This window comes from Rhinopithecus roxellana, chromosome 1 (assembly GCF_007565055.1).
Source record: "Rhinopithecus roxellana isolate Shanxi Qingling chromosome 1, ASM756505v1, whole genome shotgun sequence".
Classification (NCBI taxonomy): Eukaryota; Metazoa; Chordata; class Mammalia; order Primates; family Cercopithecidae; genus Rhinopithecus; species Rhinopithecus roxellana.
The window spans coordinates 105,460,833-105,484,326 of record NC_044549.1 but is presented as its reverse complement, the minus strand read 5'-3'; positions in this window follow the sequence as shown (position 1 = coordinate 105,484,326).

Genomic DNA, 23,494 nt, shown 5'->3' with positions numbered 1-23,494 from the left:
TCAAACATCGCATTACTTCACTATAAATATGAATGTAAAATTTTTGAAGTATTTATGATAAAACCTGAACATTTTTTATAATATAATGAGAAAAAGCAAATTATAAAATCGCATATGAAATAGTATTCTAATTACTTTTAATGTGTGTGTATGTGTGTGCGCGTGCATTTAGCCGAAAAACAAATTTGTGATAATAGACCAAAATTTTAAGATGGATTTATCAGAGAGTTGACAATTTATATTTGTTTGTATTTTTTTCCAGTTTTTAATAATGAATGTGCATTTTATGATTAGCCCCAAATATTACTATAAAAATAAATGGGTATGTAAATTTGATATGGTTTAAATGTATCTTCGAAAAGTTTATTTGTTAGAAGCTTGATCCCCAATGCGGCAGGGTTGAGAGGTGGAACATTTGGCAGGTGATTGGGTTATGTGGACTCTGCCCTCATGAATTGATTGATCCATTCATGGATTACTATATTAATGGATTGATAGGTTGATGAGTTAATAGGTTAGTGGGTTATAACAGGAATGGGTGAGTTATCATGGCAGTGAGTCTGTTGTAGAGCCAGTTTGGCTCTCTCTCATAAGTCCTCTCATCTTGGGGTGCATTGTGCCATCTCAGGACTCTCCAGAGAGTCGCCACCAGAAGAAGGTTCTCCAGAGGCAGTCATGTGACCTTGGAATTCTCAGCCTGAAGAACTGTAAGAAATAAATTTCTTTTCTTTATAACTTATCCAATCTCTGGCATTCAGTTATAGCAGCATCAAACAAACTAAGACAAAATTATACTTTAATAAAACTGTTAAAAATAAAATAAGTGGTTATCTTTGAGGTAATGCCATTCAATGAAGTTATAAATATGAGGAAATACTGTTAAAAGAGGAAGTGAGTTGAAAAATATATAACTTTAACTGTCATTTAAAATGTGAATAAAAATACTTTGTGTTTTTATAAATTAGCTCATGCTTCCTCATTTTTGGGGGGAACAGAATCTAAGGTAAGTAACACAAAATTTGCTTCCCCATTGTAGATATACTGTTCTTCAAAAGTGGGGAATATATATAAATTCATTTTAAGGCTACTATTGGCCTTTAATGCCATCAAAGACCACTAGAAAAACTTATTGATCAAGCACAGCTCAGTTAATTAGACTTACTACACTAAGGGAGAACATCAATGTGTTAGAGATTGTCAATAAATTATCTAAAGAAGGAAGTTTCAGGAAGAAAAATATACAGGACTTTGGGTGGTATTAATGCAGATTTTGCAAATGGAGCTGTTTGGGATTGGTCAGAGTTTAGAGCATAATAACTTTGGTTTGGTGGGTATGGCAAGGAAAGGGTCTAGAAATGAGCTATTAGTCTTAAACACTAAGCTATTTTTGTTGTTTCATTGTTTTATCTTCCAGAGCATGTATTTACTGCAGCAAGTAGCTAAGTGACTTTTGCCTAGTTCCAGTTTTGTTCAGCACAGAAACAGGAAAATGTCTTTGGTCCTTGAACTTTCTACCCCAGGAGCAGTAAAGTAAATTGGGTTCATTTCTTATTTTAAGAAGTTTAAAATGAATCCAAGGACAATACAATTGTGCTCTTCTATTTTTTTTTTTTTTTGCTCCATACAACATTATAGTCTATCTCCTTTAAATTTTGTTTTAAAAAATTTATTAATAAAAACAGGGTATTACTATGTTGCCCAAGCTGGTCTTGAACTCCTGGCCTCAACTGACCCTCCCACCTCAGCCTCCTAAAGTTCTGAGATTACAGGTTTAAGCCATCATGCCCAGCCTCTATTTCTTTTTTTAATAGACAAACTCTCATCATTTTATTCACTTAATCAATTGATCTCTTGTGTTTGCAGCACTGTGCCAGGTGACAGCTACAAAAAGTTGAATGAGCATGATCTTGGATAAGACAAGCATGCAAAGAAATACATGAAGAATTTATAAGATGCTGTTGAAATATTATGCAGAGGGTACATAAATCACAAGGAGGAAACAGCGAATTCTGTTAGGATATGGGGTGGTTGGACAAGATTTTATACAGAAGCGAACCCTTGATCTGAGTTTCGAAGAATAAGGAGGAAGAGAGGGAAAGAACAGAAGGGAATAGTAAATTAAAAAAAAAAAAAAAGTGCGAACATTTGGGAAACTGGCAGCTAATCAAAATTACAATTTTAAAAATCTGTAAGTATTGCTTTACCTAGGAATATTTCACTCTTACTTATGTTTTCTTTTCAGAATGTAAGTCTTATTTCCCTAATTAAACCAAAAGGATCTTGTGCACAAGAAGTCTTTTTATATACCTGTCATTTAGATCTGTGTCTACAGAATGTGCAAAAAATACTTTGATTGGTAAATGATAACTGAGAAGAGTAGGAGAAAAATATTGTGATTTGGACTACTTACTTTAACCAGTTTAACAGATGACTGTTATTTATGCAAGATTTTCACTGGACAGAATATACTTAGGTGATTCCCACAGGAGTTCAAGCAAGTACTTCTCCTCAACTCTACAATTTATAATTGTTTCCAACATTCGGGGTCAGATTATTAATAACATTATTATTGATAACCAAACTCACAACAAGAGTACTTCCCTGATATTGATGCTCAGTAATTTTGTGTAAAAGAAATGGATGTATATGTAAATCACATTCATATTACCAAGGGTGAAGAGAAGTCAGCTAAGTGTTTTGGGGAAAGCTTTTTTTTTTTTTTTACGTTAATAAAACAGAACTCTGTGATCTTTCCTCTCCTTCTTTGCAGTTTGTGATGCTGGTGTGATGTGGTCACACCTGGAGCTCCAGTAACTGGTTTGTTTCAAGGAGGCTGCAATAGCGTAAAGACTATTGCTAAGGCATATCCAAAAGCATAAAGCTTATAAGCTAAAGATGGCTGAGCATGAGGATATAAGCAAGCCGTTTCCTTGATGACTTTATTGAGTTGCTTTGTTAACTCTGTGCTTCTTAGCTCTAGACTTCCCCTTATGGAAGGTTATTAAATTGTGTAAATCATGTTTGTCAGGTCCTCTACAACTTGCAGGAAAAAAGGCAATTCTTACTGAAATAATCAATCAGCAGCCAAGATATTGCTCTTATTAGATTTTCAATGAATATCTGTTCAATTAATGCTGCTTAAGTCAAAGGGGGTTGGAGGTCAAGAGGCCAAACTATTCAATAATCAAATATTATGATTGATTGATTTATTGTTTATTACCACTTATTCATGGCTTCATATAAATTTTAGAATCAATTTGTTAAATTCTAAAATAATCAGGTGTCATTTTTGCTGGGAAAGCTTTAGATCTGTAGATTAATTTAGTGAAAATTAACTTTATAATGATGAATCTTGTCCAAGAGCAAGGTAGGCTTTCCTTTTGAGCAAGTATTTTTCTATCTTTCTGAAGCATTCTAAAACATTTTTCTTAGAAGTTCTTTACTTTCTTCCTAATTATTCTGTAGCTGTACTACCTTTGCCTAGAAATATTACATAAGATCTCTTATGTAATATTTGAAAAGTGGTTATTGCTTTCATTGAAGCATGTTTATATTTATACCAGATCTCTTATAGTTTGTAGTGGTTTTTACTTTAAGTCTCTTTTACTTGAGTCTCCTGTTTTTTTCAATCTCTACAATCCTATCATCTGAAAATAATGTTAATTCTGCTTCTTTTTCTGCAAGTTTGATAACATACTTTTCTTTCTTTCTCTTACCCTTCCCCTGCCCCTCCTCTTTCCCATCTTTCTTCTTTTCCTCCTTTCTCCCTCACTGCCTTTCTCCCCTTCTGTTTTTGTCTAAGAGTGTTAGCTAAAGTTAATTAGAAGCTGGTTATTATCTATATCACCTGTATTTTTATTAAGCTTGATGCTAGATCTTTTAATTATAAATACATTTATAAATAACCAGAAAATGTCCATCAGTTGCTATTTTATGCATGATTTGAATCCACAATGGATATTAACTTTTACCAAATGCTATTTTAGCAACTACAGCAGTTATGTATCAACATGGGTTCAGGCTTTATGCTGGTCTCTCCATGCTCCAAGAAGAGAAACAACTCTAGTTTTACTCTGTGTAAATGAGTAGATCTATTTCAAATTGTGTGTGTGTGTGTGGGGGGGGGATATTTAGAAATAGCATTGCTAGTCATAGGTTAGAAATTTACTTCCGACACATTTTATTCACTTTGGATAATATCCTTTACTATGCTTTTTGAATAGAAGGCTTAATTCAATTTAATTTCCTTTGTGGGATGTGGGGATGTTACTGTAAGATATCTGACTTGGAAGAGTAGTAATAGAATCATTGTGTCCAGCAGATATAGGCACTTTAAAATGGGCTTCTTCTATAACACGGAGGAGTTAGACAAAACAATCCCCAAAGCTCCTTTAGTTCTAACATTCTGTGATGCTCCTGTGATAATTTAATTCAATTACTTCCTTTCACAGAGAAGGAAACTGAGTCCCAGAGAATAAACATTGGTCAAGACTATACATGGTAGTTAATTGGCAGCAGAAACAAACTGGAAGGCACAATGCTAATTTCACAGCATGTTCTGTTGTTTCTTAGAGTGTGTGTGAGAGCCAGCCCTTTAACTGAAGACAGAAATTCCAAAATATTTATCTACCAAAGAGTTGGCTCAACTTTTCACCATAGCATGGCTGCAGTGAACATATTTGAGTTATCAGTTCTACTATTTCATGACATAGGTATGCTATAATTTACAATTTTAATTTTTTTTATTTAGGAAATTACAGATAAATAAATAAATGTAGATCTTACTATTATTTCAAAATGTTCACATCAAAATCTGTGTAACTTTATTACTGTATTACCAAATTAATAGACAACTAAATCTTAAATTAATACCTAAGTTTATTGTTCATTTTGATGGTGCATATAATATGTTCTTTTTATATCTGTAGACTAGGTAACTTGTTTTCATAAAATCAAACCAAAGGAAAGTCAAGATTTCCTTTTCCTATGTCTTCTTTATGGCACAGTCAAGGAAGTATATCTATCTTTGATATATTTGCAAACGTTTTGTTTTCAATATGATCCAACATTTTCCTAAATTTAAAGTTAAGTATAACATAGTACCAAAGCATACACCTTTATTATCAGTAAATATATGTCAATAAATATTATCAGTATTTGGCAATAATAACGTATTTATATTTTTCAAATTGATTTTATTTTATCATTTTACTGTTACAGTATATTCTTTCCTTAGAAAGGGTGAAAGGACTTTATAGCATGGGAAACTGAGGCACAGAACTTTGGAGTCACTTTCCATCCCACAGTTTCTTTTTTTTTGAGACGGAGTCTCGCTCTGTCGCCCAGGCTGGAGTGCAGTGGCACGATTTCCGCTCACTGCAAGCTCCGCCTCCCAGGTTCACTCCATTCTGCTGCCTCAGCCTCCTGAATAACTGGGACCACAGGCGCCCGCCACGCCCGGATAATTTTTTGTATTTTTAGTAGAGACAGTGTTTTACCGTGTTAGCCAGGATGGTCTCGATCTCCTGACCTCGTGATTCGCCGGCCTCGGTCTCCCAAAGTGCTGGGATGCTGGGACTACAGGCCTGATCCACCGCGCCCGGCCACGTGGTTTTTTTTTTTTTTCTTTCTTTTTTAATGCAAGTAGAGAAAAAGCTCTCTAGTAATAGTAACACACACACACACACACACACACACACACACACAACCAAAACCCTACTCATCGTGGTTCTTAGCTTGGTGCTTCTTTAGTTTCAGTGCTGAAAGCACCATGTATTTGAATATTCAAGTCATTCACCTTTTGTAACTGCTTGAGAGGCAATACTGATGAAAAAATATGTTTCACGAGCCATGTTTTCCCTCCTGAAACATTCAGTGTAGTTTATTGCTTTCCAAGTGTGTGGTTTGAAGACACACGTATTTTCTTTAAAAATATGTAGCTTTGCTGAAAATAAATCTGGCTCATAAAAACTATAGAAAAAACTATTATTTCTTGGCAGCTCTGAATGTATGGCTTTAATTTCAATAAAAGTACTATCTTAGATTATTTATTTATTTATTTATTTATTTATTATCTTGGTCATTTAGTAAGTATTTTCTGAGCACCTGTGTCTGCCTACTTTATGTGAAGGGGATATGGCAGGAAAACAATTTCTGTTTTCATGGAGCTTATGTTTTAGTTGAAGAAGATAGGCGATATATAAATAACGTAGTAGAATATACAGTTTGTCACCTGGTAATAAGTGCTTTGGAGACAAGCAAATAGGAAAGGAAGGTAGAAAATTGTTAGGAGGAGAGTTAACAGCTTTAAAAAGGGTTGTGGGGAAGGCCTCATTGGGAAGGTGATTTCAGAAAAGCTTTGGAGAATATTAGGAAGCTAGCTCTTCAGATTTCTTGAGAGGTTTCTGTTGAGCTGAACAAAGCAGTAACAACATAAATGTTTCTCTAAACCTTCAGGCGGATTCACTTTGACAGATATACCTTTGAGATGATTACCAAACCATTTGAAACTAATTTCCTTCTCTCCCAGAAAATTGCCCAAGTGACTGAGAGCTTATATTTTCCTGGAACTGAGGACGTGAATAAGGATTGATGTAATTTTCATCTGTAATATTTCCAGAGAGTAATTGGGCACATCTTGACATTTAGGGAACAGTAGTTAGTAGTAAATGTTTCTCCAGAGTTTTTAGACTCCACCGCCACTATTTATTATAGATTAGAAATTCATTTTGGTGTTCTGCTGCTCCAAGACAGTGAATCACCACCCAAATATCAGCCCCTCCCCATCAAAAGAAGAGATTATTCTGTTTCTGGTGTCTAAGAATTATTAAATATTTGAGATGAATTTATATTTATATGTTTAAGTAAAGATTAAGTTGTCTGTTTTGTGATATTATTTATTTCTTCGAGAAACAATGAAAACTTCTCATTTGGTTTTGGAACTTACTATTTGGAACTTTATGATACAGGATATCGTACGTTAGCCTGAGTCTACCTCCCCCCTTGAAAAACGATAGTCAAATAATAAACTTTGCCAACTCAGAGGCTCTGAGCTTCCAGGAAGAACAGCAGTCTCCTAAGGACATTAATGAAAGCAACAACATGGGGAGGTTAAATTCAGAGAGAGATCTGCCATAACCAGCAGGGCAACTGGTTGAAAGCTACAGAAGAGACTGAACTGATTCAATGCATGTCAAGAGTTTTTTTGTTTGTTTGTTTTATTTTAAGTTCTGGGATACATGTGCAGATGTGCGGAATATGCAAGTTTGTTACATCGGTAAACATGTGCCATGGTTTGATAGGTGGTTTGCTGCACCTATCAACCCACCGCCTAGGTATTAAGCCCAGCGTGGATTAGCTATTTTTCTTGATGCTCTCCCAAACTTCACCCGCCCCCATAGGCCCCAGTCTGTGTTGTTCCCCTCCCTGTGTCCATGCGTTCTTATTGTTCAACTCCCACTTATAAGTGGGAACATGTGGTGTTTAGTTTTCTGTTCCTGCAACCAAAAGGAATATATTTCATTCTATTATAAAGGTACATGAATGTGTGTGTTCATTGCAGCACTATTCACAATAGCAAAGAGTTTTTAACTATGAGTTGCTTTAAACTTCTTTATCAAATAATTAGGATTGGAAAATATCATCATCTAGAAGTTTCTGCAGATGTCTACTCACACTAGACTGTGTCTTCATAAAGGGATGGGCCACCTCAAAGATTTTGGTAGGAGTGGACATCAATGGACATGTCAATGATCACATTTTTTACTTCACTGGCAAATAAAAATGGGGTTACTTATTTACCTCCAATGGAAATTAAAGCATTCTACTAATTTGTATACTTTCTCTTAGTTACTACTTTTCAATAGGAGTGAAGTACCTGGAGTCACAAGCCTAGCTTTGGTTTCTTTGGGACAGCTTTTCAAACATGGTGTTAATCACTTAAAAATATGTCTAAGCTCTTACAGTGCTAGGCATAGTAGGAAAAATAGAGCAAGTCATTTATTCATCCCAAAGACTTTATAGTGAAACGGTGAGTGGAGAAGGGAGGAAATTTGCAGACTTCCTTCTAAGTAAGACTCCAACAGAAAGCAGTGCAAGTTCAATGGAAAGGAAGGCTGCAGTGACATTTGTTTTTTATTTTTTCTTATTTTGCAGTAACATTTATTTGAAAAAGACATTTGAAAAATATGTAGAATGTGCCTGGGTTTGCAGTTTGCTTCTGATATTCACTAACGATGTGACTTAAGGCAAATTTCTCTAACCAGAGTGCAGTGGTATGGTCATGACTCACTGAAACCTCAAACTCTTGGGCTCAAGCAATCCTCCCTACTCAGCCTCTCAAGTAGATGGGACTTACAGGCTCACCATCAAGCCTGGCTAATTTTTCAAATTTAATTTTTGTAGAGGGTCTCACTATGTTGCCTGGGCTAGTCTCAGACTCCTGGCCTCAAACTCCTGGCCTCAAGCTAACCTCCTGCCTTGGCTCCCCCAAATGCTGGGATTACGGGCATGAGCCATCACACTCAGTCTAAGGTGACTTTCTTAACTGATCTGAGCCTCATCATTTCTTCATCTGTAAAGCAAGCACAGTCTTTCCTAATGTGCTTTGAGGTTACAGGTAATCAAGAGTGCATGCAAAGCATTTGACATTTTGTCTGGGACAAGGTAGGTTATAGTCTCATTATTAAGAAAGGTTAGGAAGGGCACCCCACAAGCTTGAGGTCTGAATGCCTAGCAAGTGGAATTACTCAACATCTGAGTTAAGACTGGGCTCTAACTCTAGTTAGCTGGGCACCAAGGAAAACTCAGCATAGGATGGATTTTGTGTGCTGAAGAAATGCCACATGGGGTGGTGATATTTACTGCCCCAGGTTCGTCATGGTGTAGAGAAGGTAAGGTGTGATCCTAAATATGAAGCCCCATTAAAAGGCAATTATCAGCCATACAAATCAAGAACACTAGTATATAGAGAGCAATTTGAAATTTGTATTTGGCAGTTGTGTCTTGGAGAATCTCTAGGAAAAATATGTGCTCTTAAAAACCTTAGAGGATCTGTGAAAAACGTACCTTGCTGCCCCACTGAAGGCTTCCATACCTCCTCTTCTTTCCTCAAACCCTCAGATGGGACATGAATTGCTTCCTTCTGTCTCTTCATTACGGGGGATAGTATTAATTCTTTGATGTTCTTTATTATCCTTATTTTTATTATTATGTGAGAAATGTATTAGTAAAATTTTCCCTAAGTAGCATTACAAGCTAGTCTACCTGTGGATAGAATTGCAGCATATGTAATACAGTGAGAGAGTGGGAAGGGGAGATAAGGAAGCAAGGAAGAAAGAAAGAGGGAGAGAGTGATTTTAAAAAATTTTTAAATTATTTTATTTTATTTTGTTTTGAGACAAGCTTTCGTGTTGCCCAGGCTGGAGTGCAGTACTGTAATTAGCTCACTGCAGCTTCGACCTCCTGAGCTCTAGCAATCCTCCCAACTCAGCCTGCCTAGTAGCTGAGACTACAGGTACATGCCACCACGCCCAGCTAATTTTTTGTTTTTTTTTTTATAGAGATAGGATCCCACTATGTTGCCCAGGCTGGTCTTGAACTCCTGGGCTCGAACAATCCTCCTGTCTTGGCCTTCCTAAGGTTGGCATCAGCCACCACAATTCAAGAAAATGAAATAAATTAACAAAATTTTTAGACTAAACAGTGATTTTTTCAGACACTGAATTTAAGTTTTTAGGTGGGTGCATTAGTAAGATCTAATAACATTTCTCTTTTATAGGAAAAGAATTGAAAACTTTGAGAAAAAGATAAAGTACCTAAATCAAAGCATGCAGAGCTAATAAATAAATAAATAAAGCTGGCAATCGAACACAGGTCTTCCATAGGCAAAGCCGATGTATGCCCTTTCTGGGACAGCAGGCTGCCTCCCTTAGCCTTGGCACTTGACTTTGATATTGGATACTCTTTTTAAAGATGATGTTATATAAGTATACAAGGGTTACTTGTTTATTGTTTTTTAATTCACTCTCTACCTGGTATTGAACTGAAACTCTGACTTTCAGGGAAGTGTTATCTGTTATTGACAGATGTCAGTGTATAACAAAAATAAATTAGTTTTTATTTAGTAGTTTAGGTAACTTCCTGCATTCAACATTTAATGCTTTGTTCAAAGTTCTATGTAGAGAAGAATCTAGTTCATAGATATTTTTCATAATGATCATTCAAAGAAGTGGTGTTCACAATCACTAGTTATCTCAGTTAGCTACCATCTTCCTCCTTCATGAGCATTTCCCTTCTCCTTTCAGACAGAAATAATACCTCCTTCCTTGGTGTTTCAACAGAGCTCTGTGCCTCATCAATGGCAAAATTGCATTTGCTTTGTCTTCTCTAAGCAGGCTGTATGTAGTTTTCATCTAGACTGTAAATTCCCCACCAGACCATAAGTTCCTATACCCTTAATTTGTAATAACTTAATGATATTCCAAGTATTTATTAGCATAATTAAATTTTATGTGCCGTGTTTTAAAACTGTTTCAGAGCAATTAATTTTAACAAAGACTGGGTTATTTTGGTCAGATAATTCGTGAATAAGGAACATTAAAGCACTAGCCCTGGTAATGGAGAGGCAGAAGGAAAGAATTTGGTGCTGGGCCTAATGGCAGGAAGAAAGGATGAACTGTGGAAAGGTTTTAGAAACGGCTGCATAGTACATTTTCAGGTTTTTGTTTGCTGAATCTTTTTCAGACTTTAGGTTGGTGCCATTACCTTCAATGGCAAAAACCGTGATTACTTTTGCATCAATATAATATTACGAATATGAAAGTGTGGATAATCAAAATAGAGCTATAGACAATTTGATAGAAATCAGTTTCTGAATCATACCTTCCTTCTCTGCTGCAGATACATAACAGTTGGTAGTTTATTTCTGTGGGAAAACTTGTACCTCTGTTCAGCCTGTGACATGAAAATCTCAGGTACTGCATCAGCAATGCATCATCATCTTTTTCTTTCTCCTATTCTTATTACTTTTGCGATCCTATCCTGAATTGCTGACAATGCCCCGAAAAACTTTAAGTCTCTTGCCATAACTTGAACTTACGTGCTACAGTTAATAAAGAAGTCTTTAAAGAGCATTAAGGTCTTAAATAGCAAAAGCATTGTGATATTTCAGGGCTATTGCTAATCAGGGGAATCAAAGAACATATGGCAAAAAGCTGTGCCTTTTTATACTCTAAGTAGGACTGGGCAGGGGAAATTGTGAAGAAAACGAGATAGGTCTGAAGACATCCTGTGATTCCCTCACTCCTGGCAGCCCAAGTGGGCCCTGGCATTCCCAGTTATTCCCCAACCCCCACCCTCACAACATCATCATCCCCAATGTCTTTTGGTCTCAGAAATAGATCTGACAAATATCTTCACTCTGAGGTATCCATGTTAAGGTCGTGATGTATAAACACGACTAGGGAGTGAAAAATACACAAGTAAAGCTACACAAGTTTTAAACCAATAAATGAGCATGTAATTGTGGAACGTGGGGCACTAAGAAGCTGGTTGAGGGAGAATTTGGAGAATGTCAGTTCTTCCTACAAAAGGTTGCCCTAATCCTAGAGGATAGTATTCTGAACTTCTTTGAAGAAAAGATACAACTTACAAGAAAATTCAGAGGGCATCAACTCCACCTGGAAGAAAATCCAGCTGTTTTTAAGTTCTGATGTTTTGTTTCGATTTATTATTTTTTTCTTGCCAGTCATTTATAGTTGTAGAATGTTTAGAATTGGGTTAATGGGTACAAAAGTTCAGTTAGATAGAAGGAATACGTTCTAATATTTAATAGTATGGAAGGGAAATTATAGTTAATAACTTATTGTATATTTCAAAATAGCTAAAAGAGAAGAAGTGTAGTGTTCCCAACACAAAGAAAAGATAAATGTTTGATAACCAATTACCCTGATTTAACCATTGCATGTTGTACACATGTATCAAAATATAACATGTAACTCCAAATGCATACAAATATGATATATCAATTAAAGAAATCCAAGAAAGGGGTATCTTCATTTTCAGGATACCTCAAACCAAAATGTTCTTCAGCTGAAGTTGTCTGCTGTGGTGGGACTTGGGGAGAGACTAGACTGGAGGGGAGGAATGAGCCAGTGGTTGGGGGGTACACAGGAAGCTATCACAGGAGTTCTCAGCTGGGGAGATGGAAGTCAGCACTAGGAAAAGTCACAGGAGGATCAAATTATTCTCTTCACCTATCTCTGGCTCCTCCAGCTGCCCCCATCCATCAACTGGTTTCCACAAATTGTCCCTTTAGAATCTTACTAAAAAAATGTTCTCAACAGAGGGTTCCTACTCCCACTCACATTACTGTGAAGATATAAGCTGGAATGTTTTACAAACAACCCAGCTGAACAGGTTGAGAGGGCAGATGTTAAGTTGAAATGTTGCAATGACTAGTTTTGGTTCTTGGAAGACCAAACACTAGATGACATCAAGTATGTATTTTTAGCCTTATTTATAATGTGACAACATTTCACTCTCTCCTCATTGTCAAAGACTATTTTCAAAGGATTATGAAGGAAGATCTGACTTGCATTAAAGTCTTTGACTTTGAACACAGCACATGTTTTCCACAAGGAAATCAATAAAATTTGAGAGTAGAACTTGGATAATATATTTCATTTCTATTGCAGCACTCACCTAGATAATTTATAGTGCCTCATTTTAAACTTTGCAAAATCACTTGGATCTGTTCTTGTTCTTATTTTTTCTTGTTCATTAATTCAACAACTATTTATTGTGTACTTGCCATATAGCACAGGGACATATATATTCATAAATTGTTGGAGATAAACAGATAGCTCAGCTCTGATGAACCTCACACTTTGAAGGGGGAAACAGCTCCATGCATGAAGAAACAATGAGAAATATTGTCTGATCATTTATATAAAGAGAGGTGTGAACAACATGTGAACCTGGGCTTTGCAAGAAGAGGCAGGACGAGCCAGGGAAGGCTTCATGGAGGAATCTGGTTTTGAAGGACATAGAAATTAGATAAGTGAGCAAAAGAGGTTCCAGGTTGAAGGGCAATGTGTGCAAGCCTGTACTTCATATTCTAACATCACAGCATATGTACGACACTGTACCTAGCACAGTTGTACGTTATGTCATCAGTCCGTGCAATATGCTTTTGTACTTGACTCCATAAATCATGAAGTTTGACAACAGTGGTGCAAATTTTTTTTGTTCTTGTTTTGTTTTTCTTTTTTTCCTTGTGATTAAGTTGGTGATCTCAAGCTTTAGCCTGTGAACGAATCAACCTGATTGATTAAACATGGGTGACCCAGGCCATATTCCCAAAGGCATGATTCAGTTGATCTAGATGGGGCCTAGGAACCTGTATAGTGTTTTTAAAAGCCCTCTAGTGATTTTGATTAAGATCATCAGAAGATTATGCATTGAGAAACACTAGATTAGGGAGGATAGAAAGTAATGGAATTTCTGTTTCTTTTTTAGGTTTTTATTACAGAAGGAGAAAATGAGGAAGAGAAAAGGTTGGTAAACAGTGTAGGACAAAGGAAAACAGAAGTAACTGAGAGAGGAATTGAGAGGTGTTGGCCAGTAGGAATCTAGGTATCAAGAAGATAAGCTGCTGATTGTCTGCGTTTAGGAGGGAGATTTGCACAGGAAGATACACAGTGTGAGAAAATAGCAATAATGCTATGTAATGTAAAAATCTCAACACAGAAATGGGCTGCAGCTATGCCAAGATAAAGCAGCCTTTTACAAATGTAGTAGAGAACAGTGACTGATGACAAAAAAAAGATTGGCTAGATTGCGCTGATAGTTTATTTGGATATTAAATAAAAGGTTGGCCTCAGAAAGTTTTTTATTGTGTTCCGGCACCATCTCTGCCAATTGTGTTCTGGAACACATCTCTTCGTGTTTATTATCTCATCACAATGAAAAGAGAGCAATGATGTGACAGACAATGCCATGGCCCACTGGAACCTGTTTGCATTGAAGCAACAGAGATTATCTTGCTTTTGCAGTTCCCTAATACTATTTATTTAATTGCTGGTTACATCATTACTTGTGATGTTGCATTATTCATTGTGACCCCATGAATATTGGCTTCCAATGACACTCAAAGGTTATTGTGCCAAGTTAAGTGCCACATATGTTCTTGTGATGACTACAAATGCAAGTTTTATGCAGAATATTCAGAAAAAATGGATAATAATTTATTTGTTATTCATGTTAAGTTTACAGATTGGAATTTTAGAGCATAAACTAGAGCAATGTAACAACCGGCCATGTTTTCTTCTTTAACTTGTTAAATTTTAATGATGGATTCGGAGAATGTGATCCCTTTCTGTGTGGAGTCCACCTGTGCCTTCCATTCACTGCCGCTCTTGAGGAGAAGATGTGAGAGCCCAAGGGCAGGGCGAAAAGAGCAGTCCCATTTGCACAAGAAATGTTCATTTCGCATCTGTCATGGATTAAAACTAACCCAGGAGAGACCTCTATCATTGTACCAATCAGTCAAAAGAAGACAATGATGAGAAGCATCCATTGGCATCGCGGAGCAACAGAGTTCCCAGAGCACTTCTGGATGCAGGGTATGGACCCTGAAGAGGGGGGTGGAATGACTGCTTTGGGTGCCAGGGGGTGGGGGGCACATAAGTTGAGAGATCACTGTTCCCACCATCCTTAGGTGCTGTAGACAGTATGTGGCATCAGGGTTGAGATACAGATAAGCAAGAGCTGATGCATGGGACCACACATCTGGTTCAAACCCAAGTACCAGCAATGGTCCTCAGTAGCCTGGAGCCCAGAACTTATCTTTTCAGTGGGGTAAGAGCCACCCAAGTTAGTCATCCTGATGGTCCCATCTCACATAATCCCATGAAAGAAATGCTGCAAGAGTCAGCAGGAGTGATCCACTTGTCAGGCCACTGTCCTGGAACCTGCATCTGAACCATTCTCCTGGAGCCTATTAGCATGAGTTCTGATGCCCTTCAGGATCTTGTGCAGAGGAGAGGATTGGAGAGCATTTGGAAGAGAAGAAATAGGGTTTAATATCAGGACATCGTGCCCAGACAGCATTGCTAGACTTAAGATTGAGTTCAGGCAACTGAGGAGACTTAGAAAATGCTGAGGAAGTCATACAAAAACAAGAAGTCTCAAACAGGGGCCCTCCTTATCCAGAACTCAGGGCAGTACTGCTGTCTGGATTCATAATCCCAATTCTATAAACTTTGCTAACTTGAATAAGTTATTTAACTGAGCCTCAGTTTCTTTACAGGTAAAATGGGGACTATGTCTTACAAAATTGCAAAAATTACATGAGCAATTTATAAAGTGTCCAGCATAGTAATGCTTGGTAAGGTTAGCTATTGCTAGCTACTCATACCTCATCCAGGGATGTGGGTGGGGTCTGCCTGAGTTGTTTGGGTCTATAAACATCTTGTTGCATTTGGGCAAATTCTTCTATATAGAAAGCATTAGGTTGGTGCAAAAGTAATTGTGGTTTTTGCCATTAAAAGTAATGCCATTAAAAGTAACCTTATACTGTTTGTTTCTGATTATAAAAATGATGTTTGTTTTAGGAAACTTGAAAACTGTACAAAACATTAACTTATTCACAACATATATATATAAATATAAATATATAAATAAATATAAATATAAATATAAATATATAAAATATATATATATATTTTTTCAGACAAAGTCCGCTCTTGCCCCCTAGGCTGGAGTGCAATGGTGCAATCTCGGCTCACTGCAACCTCTACCTCCTGAGTTTAAGCAATTCTCCCACCTCAGCCTCCCAAGTAACTGGGATTACAGGCATCTGCCACCATGCCTGGCTAATTTTTGTACTTTTGGTCAAGACGGGATTTCACCATGTTGGCCAGGCTGGTCTCGAACTCCTGACCTCAGGTGATCCAGCTGCCTCAGCCTCCCAAAGTGCTGGCATTACAAGTGTGAGCCACCACACTTGGCCTCAACAATTTTTTTTGAGTACCTGCTATGTGCTATAGGACTGGTTTTAGATACTGATGATCCAGTAGTGAACAAAACCATTAAAGTCCCTGTCCTCTTGGGGGAGAGACATGCAATAAATTATACACATATCTAATATAGTAGATCATATATATTTACACATATATGCATATATCTCTGTGTGTGTATATGTGTGTATATATATGTGTGTGTGTATATATATATACACACACACACATAAAAACATAGGTGTTTATATGGTATGTCAGATGGTGATAAGTACAAACAGAAAAATAAGTCAGGGCATGGGGCATGTGGAGTGCTAGGAGGTTTAGAGATAGGAGTTTTAAATATAGTGGCCAGAAAAGACCTCACAGAAAAGATGACATTTGAACAAGTTCTTGAAGAAAATAAGGTAATAAATCATGTGTCCTCATTCAGGCTGCTTTTTCAAAAATACTGTAAACAGAATGGCTCATAAACTAGAAAGATTTATTTATCACAGTTCTGGAGGCTGAGAAGCCCATGATCATGGCACCAGCAGATCTGGTGTCTGGTGAAGACACGTTTCCTCACAGAGAGCACCTCTGGCTGTGTCCTCACACATGGTGGAAGGGGAGGGCTAGCTTTGTGGGATCTCTTTTATAAGGGCACTAATTTCAGTCATGAGGGCTCTGTCCTTATAACCTAATCACCTCCCAAAATACCCACCTTCTAATACTATCCATCACCCTGGGGGTTAGGATTTAAACATATGAATGTTTTGGGGACATAAGTGTTCAATCTATAATGCTATGAGTATAACTGTAGGAAGAGCATTCCAGGCAGAAGAACGTAACACCAAGAGTTCTGAGGCAGGATCATGACTCACATATGTGAGGAACAGCATGGCAGCCAGTATGGCTAAGGCAGAGTGGTGATCAGTAGAGTGATGAGTGATAAAGACAGAAAGAAATGGAGATGAAGGAAAGCAGATAGTGTGGGACCTTGTAGATTATTATAAAGATCATTGCTTTTATTCTAATTAATGTGGGAAGTCATTGTTGGAGCAGATTGTCCTCCATGGATGTCTTATGCACCTTCATACTTCATTGCTAAGTATGCCAAGAATGCAAGTCCCTGATCACTCTTTATCCAGGCCATTTCTCAGAGTCATGTTTGTAATGAGCAACCTTGAGGGATGTCTTCTTCTTCCAGGACAAAGAGCAGGCTTGCTTAGTGCTTGCTATAAAATGATGCATTCCATGAACTCATTGTCCCTCTCTTACAATGTACCCCACTGCATACACACATATTTATTTTGGCTCATTGCCTTGCTGTCAAGGGACCTGGAGAGCATGGAGCACTGATATTTGCAGCTGATGCTCATGCTTCCTGCTGGGCTCTGAGTAACAAAATCCTTTATCTTGGACCTAGGAGTCTTTTGTCTTTGCTAACATCCCTGAAACACTAATAGGCTAATGTATTAACTTTTAGGTAGGGTAAAATAAAATCTCATACTCTTCACAGTTCTTGGCAGCCATTGTAAAATTTTGATCAATAAAATGACATGATTTGCCTCATGTTTTAAAAGGGTCACTCTGGCAACTCTGTGGAGAATAGACCTAGAGGGGGATGGTGGAAAAATGAAGACCAGTAAGGACAGAACTACGATAATTCAGGTGAGAAATGGTGGTAGTTTAGATCAGGGTGGCTTTGTGATGTTGGTAAAAAAATAGTCCCTTCTGGATGTAATTGGTCAAACAGAATTTATGACAAATTAGATATAATTTGTTAAAGAAAAAGAATAAAGATTGACTACAAGATTTGGTTCAAGAACTTGTATGAAATTTTTCTTAACTGAGATGAGAAAAAGGGGAAGGATTTTATTGGGAGAATGGTAGAAATTAGGCTGTTATTTCTTTACATGTTAAGTTTGAGTTGCATATCAAGCATTTACATGGGTGTTGAGTAAGCAGTTCTGGTGGAGTGTAGAGCTCAGGGCAGAGGTCAAGCCATGGGATATGAAAGTGTAAGAAGAAAAAATACTTTCATAATCCCACTTTCTAGAGACAGACACTTAACTTGCTGGTTTACTTCCTACCAGTCTTTTTATGTAGGTGTATTCTTTGAGCAATGGGAATATTCAAAAAATGTATGACCTTAGGTAGAGGCAACGACATTTTTCTCTTAATTTGATTACAAAGGCATTGCTGAAGCTTGAGAATGACGGAGAGTCACTTTTTCATAGTAATAGACAAGCAGAATTTTAAATGATCTGACAGAGTGTCACCTGGAGTTGTGTTGCCGATGTTCTGCCACACAGATTTGGCTGTGTCTACAGTTGCCACTCTGAAGAAGTTGGATGACTTTTTAACTTGGACCAGACTCAGTGATTTAAAACAGTTTCTTGGCCACATTCTTTCCAATTGAAGCTGAAAATGGGCAGATGTGGAAACAACCCTAATCAGCATGTTGACAACTTGTGCCATGTTCATTACCCTGTTGTGGGTTCTCAAGTAAATTCCTTTTAGTAGAATTCGAATCCTGATTGTAAAAATTCAATCTAGAAATTCTAAAACAGCAGTTATTCTGAGCTCCCAGTGTGGGTGGAGAAGTGATCAGCATGGTCTTTTGACACTGACGCCAGCTTTGTTACTACGTGGCTGCTTTGGGCAATGTGGTGTATTGCTGTGTTCCTCAAACTTGAGACTGCATCAGACTTCCTGGGAGAGCTCATTAAAACACACAGATTCCTAACCCCACCTCCAAAATTTCTGATTCCGCAGGCTTGGTGTGGAGCTCAGGACTATGCATTTCCAACAAGCTCCCAAATGCTGCTGCTACTGCTGCTGGCCTGGTGACCACCCCTGGAAACCCACTGGTTTAGTTGTTAAGAAAATGGGCCCTGAAGCCAGACTACCCAGGTTCAAATTAAGTCTTCATCTTGGGCAAATTTCTTAACCTCTCTGTGCCTGGTTTCCAAATAGATCGAATAAGGATAATGATAACACGTATTTCATGAGTTTGTTGTGAGGATTAGGTAAATGAACGAATATAAAGTACTTAGAATAGAGGTTGGCACATAGTGTGTATATATATGTTTACTGTTCTTATTAAGACAATTTTTCTTACAAATGGTTATAATAATTCTCAGTTTCTGGAAAAGTCTCATTTTAATGTCTGCAATTTTGGTTAAGGTTTATATTGAGGACATAATGGGAAATATGAACAAATTGCATGAAACGAGATAAGTGGTAGAAAACTTAAGGAGAAGTCAGCTATGTGGGCAACCAGTCACAGTGAGGGAAAAAGTTGAGAGAGCAAAGTTTAAGTGGAGAGAGTTTGCTTCCCTTCCCCACTCCCTAGCTCTCTAACTCATATTGACAACTGTAGAACAACAACACACACACACACTCTCTCTCAGTCTCTCTCGCTCATGAAAGAGTCTGCCTTTTGCATCCAAGCTGTTCATATGGTGATCATTTAGTCATTTCTTCCATAAACTTGCCTTTTTTCCTACAGTTGAAGTGACTGGCTTCACTTCAAGATCAGGTTTGTTGATATTTAAGCAGCTTAGAAACTCTTTGGTTATCGTATCCCTGAGGCTTTTATTCAATCATCCCAAAGCCAGGAAAGCTTCCACATTGAGTTGTAGTAATTTTGTCAGAATTTAGGCTATGGATGCAATTTTCTGAGCACTACATTTTTGTAATATGATTTGGGCTATATGATTTGAACCGAAATTTAGGTTCCCTGTACAAATCTGTCTGTTACTTCCCCCAACACAAAACAAAGAGTTGCTCAAATAAGAACTGTGAACCACGGTGAGGATATGTGGCATGGATAGGCCTGTTTTAATGGGGTCTCCCAATCCCATGGGGCTCCCCATGGCTCATTGCAACTTCTGACATAATTCTGGGCAAACTTCAGTGTCCACACTGACCTATCCAGCCCTCTAGGAATTCCCTCAGTCATTCATTTCAAGGACATTTTCTTCACTTCGTTTTAGCAACCCACTTTTATGCCAATACTCTGGACCTTCAATTAATTGTAATTATTTTATCTCTGAAATCTTGAACTTTGACATTCCATCCTTTGATCATAACTTTTGACCCACTTTACTTGCTCTTTCATGTCATTGTGGCTTTGATTGTTATCTGCACTCCCATTTTCTTGGCTCTCTCCTATCTTTCTCTATCCAGCCAGAACTCTCTAGTTAATCATTTTAACCTCCTTCTCAGTAAGTCCTCAAGCACTTTCTCACAACTAGTGCCAACCCTCAAACCAGGGCCCACAGAACAACCCTTTCTCCCTGGATTGCCACGTGCTGAAGAAAGCACACAAGTGAGTTAATGAGTGTCATCATACATTTGTGATTTACAGTTATGGCTGAGCCCCTGACAGTGAATAAATAGGGGCATGGACTTCACTTCAGTCACTCATGTGAGTTGCTCCACATCGTGTGCCACAGGGGAGTAGCAGCAGGACTTACTTTATTTAATGACGACTAATACTTCTCCAGAGGAGAATTCTAGAAAAGCAGCTAATGGAACAATAAAATTAGTCACACGAGCCATTACATTTTTGGACAATTCAATAAAGCTCATTGTTTTCATTGCCAGACTTTCCCCTGCTACCATGCAGGAATGTGACAGCTGGCTTTCTGGACCCTGATCAGAGAACTGCAGCCTTCTCTAGTTCCTTATGTCATTGTTGCTTCTTTTGAGCAACAGGATCCTACTTACAAAGCTACTTAGAAATCAAGGAATCATTTTACTACAGGTATGAGGCTTCTCAGGGCCCAAGTTGCCTACCAGTGGTAAAGGGATCAGTAAGGTTACAGATTTCTGCCACCTTGGTGTTTCCACTCATTTACCCACACCTCATCTCTCCCCAGCCCGTATTCTTGATTAATTGCTTTCCAGATGCAGTGCCCAAATGATAGTTAGAATCCTATCTTTAGGACTCCCTTCACTGAGGAATCTTGGAGGAATTGTGGTTCCTTTCCTGAGTGACCAACCATTCTCATTTTCCCAGAATCGAGGAGTTTTCCAGGATGCAGGACTCTCAGTGCTAAAACCTGGGGAATCCTGGGAAAACCAGGATGAGTAAATCACCTTGTTTATGGCTGCTTCCCTGTTACCCTTAAACTTGCTTATATCAGAAAAATATCACTTAACAGCCTTGAGAAGCACCATTCTCCGGAGGCCACTTACAAGTCAGCCAGTTCTCAATTAGAGCAGTTAATTCTAAACTAAGTCTTTCTATGTACTTAATAAAAAGTATAAAAATAGTTCTTAGTTTAATACTTAGATGTGTGGTTGCAAATACTCTCACCAAATGTTTTACCTCCTTTATGCTGGGAGTAGCCTCCTATTTAGGAGATTGGTATGTGTACACAACAAAACCTTTCTAAGGCACAGGTTCTCCATTCTCTCCCCTTGCTCCCATTCCACCCCACCCTGCTTTCCCGCTGCCTATCTTCATCAACTGAGAGGTCCACTGAGAAAATAAAAAAACAAAATGGCAGGTCAGAAAGCTTTCTTTTTTGGCTCGGTTCCACCATTCTGCAGTGTCAATCTGTGGCTCTTTTTGTCTTCATGGCTCACCCATGCCCTTACGGCTTATTTTCCTGATCAAAGAATTGTTGGATATGCCATATGGGGCCGTGACGCTCCTTTTGGGAGAGAAATGTATCCTTCTTCCAGTCTGATGTAGCATCTATTTTCTTTCATGGTTCTTCACTATTCAGCAGGTGTGTGTCCCAAGGCAGACATAGAAAACATGGTCATTTCCTATTACTGAAGATGGTGTTCCCTCCCCTATTAAAAAAAATTATTTTGATGTTTTCAGTGGGCCCCAAGGAAAGGAGAAGAGAAAAACCATCTTTATTTACTGTCTTCACTAGAATTGTTACTTTGGGGAAAAATATCAATTACATTTCTTTATTAAATTTCTCTATTTCCTCATGAATATTTATTCTGTCTCTTCTCTTGGGCACAGGTAGTGTATTGAGGACCCACACAGAGATTGGCTTCTTTTTTTTGTTTGTTTTTTGAGATGGAGTCTCGCTCTGTTTCCCAGGCTGGAGTGCAGTGGCATGATCTTGACTCACTGCAACCTCCGCCTCCCGGGTTCAAACGATTCTCCTGCCTCAGCCTCCCAAGTAGCTAGGATTACAGGCGCCTGCCACCACACCTGGCTAATTTTTGTATTTTTAGTTTCACCATGCTGACCACGCTGGTCTCGAACTCCTGATCTCAGGTGATCTGCCTGTCTTGGCCTCCCAAAGTGCTGGGATTACAGGTGTGAGCCACCGCGCCCAGTCTTTAGTGGTCTTACATTAAACATTTTCCCCACCACTTAAAAAAAGACAGATGAGAAATCCAAGTTTCTCTTTACCTTAATGAAGACATTTTGTGGAAAATCAGTAAAATATTTCTGTATTTAAGAAAGTTAAGAGATTGCATTCTCTCTCTCTTAGAGACTCAAAATTTCCATTTAAACAAGATTGTGATAATTTCTACTTGTTTCTTTGTGATTGCCAAATAAACTTCTTGTAAAAAAGTCTTTCTATGTAGCTGAATACACATCTTGGATTTAATTAAGTTGTTATAATTTGAAAATCTCATTTGCCCTGTAGAAGTCTGAATTTTACAGGTCTAAATACTAGCTTCCTAAATGTCAACTACTACTGCACATTTATTACTGCATGATGTAGTAGTAATTCTCTTTTGAGCTTTCAAAGGCTCAACTCTACTCTGTAACTAATGAGACCTAAACCCAGTGTTTCATGCTGCATTATCAAAACTGAAGGTTTATTTTACTTGATGGGGAAAAAAACAAATGAGGAAAACTTTGTAAGAGTAGTCTAACTCTGAGACTGCAAGCTTAGCAAACCTAGTGACATTAATAATAAGAGTAAAATCATATATTTTCCTCAAAATTACTTCAAAATATTATTCTATGCTATATTTAATGTATTTAACCCTTTCTGAGTACATTCCAGGAAATAGAAATGAAAGGTGAGGCCGGGCGCGGTGGCTCAAGCCTGTAATCCCAGCACTTTGGGAGGCCGAGACGGGCGGATCACGAGGTCAGCAGATCGAGACCATCCTGGCTAACATGGTGAAACCCCGTCTCTACTAAAAAAATACAAAAACTAGCCGGGCGTGGTGGCGGGCGCCTGTAGTCCCAGCTACTGGGGAGGCTGAGGCAGCAGAATGGCGTAAACCCGGGAGGCGGAGCTTGCAGTGAGCTGAGATCCGGCCACTGCACTCCAGCCCCGGCGACAGAGCGAGACTCCGTCTCAAAAAAAAAAAAAAAAAAAAAAAAAAAAAAAAAAAAAAAAAAAAAAAAAAAAGAAAGGTGAAATGCAGAGCCCTTCCTTTAAGGAGCTCGTTACATTATTCCCTATGTGACAACGTCCACTTGGTGCTCTGAAGTTTTTCGAATATTCTTCAACTCAGTTGTCCCCATAAGTTCAACCATAATTTGGAAA